Source organism: Myotis nattereri (assembly GCF_964212035.1).
Source record: "Myotis nattereri genome assembly, chromosome: 1".
Lineage (NCBI taxonomy): Eukaryota > Metazoa > Chordata > Mammalia > Chiroptera > Vespertilionidae > Myotis > Myotis nattereri.
The window spans coordinates 87,147,333-87,149,693 of NC_138075.1; the positions used below are offsets into that span (position 1 = coordinate 87,147,333).

The window sequence follows — 2,361 nt, forward strand, 5'->3', positions numbered from 1 at the left end:
GGTTTATAAATATAAAGCAATGTAAGGAAATAAGTCATATGGAATTTCAAATCTAAATCCTTATTTACTTTAATTTGGACAAAGAAAATAAGCTAGGGAGTTAGATTTAGGTGCTATTATATCCAATCTACAAATCTTGTTTCATTGAACACTTTCTAAGCATTTGGTCAAGCTTGACATATTATAGTTCCAATCTGAATTCTCTAATTTTACACAAACAACAGTTGAAAAAAAAAAAGTCAAATATCTCTGAAATTTTCAGTTAAAAACCTGGGTTTTTAAATGCTATTGCAGATATCCAGTATTTGAAACACAATTGTCTCAACTTTTATTCTCCTAGTTTCTATGCCTTTAAACCTCTGACAGTGTTAACATTTAAAAATTATCTCATTCTACATATTGGTTTTCGTACCTCAATGTTCTTGTTTGTCTGTTTGGTTTGGTTTTTGTTGGTTTTTTACTGGCAATAAATCACCTTCAACCCCAAATACCCAAGACACTGGCTGAAGGGTAATTTTTATTACTTTTATGTACAGAAAACTCAACAGTGTGCACTTAGCCCAGCTTAGGGCCCGCTGCCTCCCCAGTGGCATTGGATCTCATCGCATCTGTCCTTGTAATTGGTCCCGATGCCTCCACCAGCTTAGCCAGAGCTCCCTCTTCCCAGATAACCTGTGTGAAGGCCACGGTGGTGCGGGTCTTCCTGTGGACGAGCCGCCCCAGCCTGGCCTTCCCCTGCTAATGCGGTTGAGGACCCCATTTCCGGTACAGGGCGAGCAGGAAGAGCCCCAGCCCCATGGGGTTCACGCTGTGTGCTATCACCACCAGCTGGCCATGTGTTCTCTACCAGGGTGCTGATCCTGAGAACCCTGCTCCAAGGACAGGGGGGCTCTGGGTGGGGACATCCCCTTCGCCGGCAGCTGTTTTCGCAGCCCAGGCCAACCACCTCTGCTTCTCTTGCTTTGCCTCGGGGCTGTCCTTGTGGGGCAGCTTCAGCTGTTGCATAGCCCTTTGGGGTCCAAGGCCTGGGAAAACTGGCTAATGCACTAGGCACTTTCAGACACTTGTAGAGAACAGCCCTTTGTCGCTGCAGCCAAATGTAGCAGGGCCATTTGGCAATGCAGGTGAGGTCCCTCTTGGGCTGGAAGTCCTGTCCACAGGTGAGGTCCCTCTTGGGCTGGAAGTTCTGTCCAAAATTCTTGGGCCTTTTCTCAAACAGGGGGTTGACCACCTCCTTGGCCACCTGCTTCTTCACAACAGCAGGGGCCGGGGCCACCTTCTTCCCCTGAGCCTGTCTTCCCTTTGGCATCTTGGGTGGGGGGAGGAGAGAACCCTGCCTCAGTGTTTTAATTTATAAAACTACTAGAGGCCTGGTGCATGAAAATTCATGCTCTGGAGGGGGTTTCCTTCAGGCCAGCCTGCTCCCTCTCAGAGTCCAGGAGTCCTCAGGGGCGGGAGGCAACCTGGCGATCAGGCAACTGCCGGCAGTGCAAGCCTCAGCCGGTCCTGGTTACCTGAGCCTCAGGTGGCCCTGGGAGGCTGGGCAGCCGCCATCTGAGGCTTGCCTGCACCTCGGGCTGGCCAGGGGGACTGAGGGGACTGGGCGCCGCCATCTTGTGGCTGTGGGCACCACCATCTTTGAGGGCAGGGCAGTCAATTAGCATATTCCCTCCTTATTGGCTGTGAGCGCCTCCATCTTTGCAATGGCGTGAGGGTCAATTAGCATATTCACTCTTTATTAGATAAGATGTGCTATTTTTAGCATGGTAATCTAATCAACAGGGCATACTTCTACCAGGTTACAATAATTATAAAGCATCTTTTATAGTAGAATCAACATTAATTTTTTATAATGTAATAAATCATGATAAAAATGGAATAGAGTATATACAAGGAGATCAAAGCATGGGATGCTTTTATATGGTGCCTTAAAATCAACACTTAAAAAATGATTTACTTGCCAATTCATTCAAGAATTTATTGATATGGTTTTTATGTTGTGATGTTCTCTTAGCTGCTCTTTATCAAGCAAGTTCCACATGCAAGACCCTGAGCCAAGTGTGTTTGAATAGTTCACGGGAAATGGAGTATGGAGTTCGGCAGATGCCCACTAGGAAACACTGCCAGTCACAGCCAGTGGGGAAAGCCTGGATGCCTTTCCACACGGTAACAACCATTTCTTGTGCAGAAAGGACTGATCTAATCAGGAAGATACACTCCTATAGAGAGGTGGGTGGATATTTACAAGGTAAACGCATAGGTCTATCTAGAAACAAATATTTACATGTAGAGAATGCTAGTAATTGTTAGATACTGGGAAGTTTTATTGAAGTATAATATACGTGAAAAAATTGTAGGTGT

General features: G+C 46.0%; 1 pseudogene across 1 annotated transcript; it reads right to left on the minus strand.

The window, feature by feature from the left end:
* Positions 1-565: 565 nt before the first annotated feature.
* LOC308523770 (large ribosomal subunit protein eL8-like) lies at positions 566-1,309 on the minus strand (annotated as a pseudogene). The gene has a single exon. The product of its transcript is annotated as a large ribosomal subunit protein eL8-like (transcript).
* Positions 1,310-2,361: the final 1,052 nt, after the last annotated feature.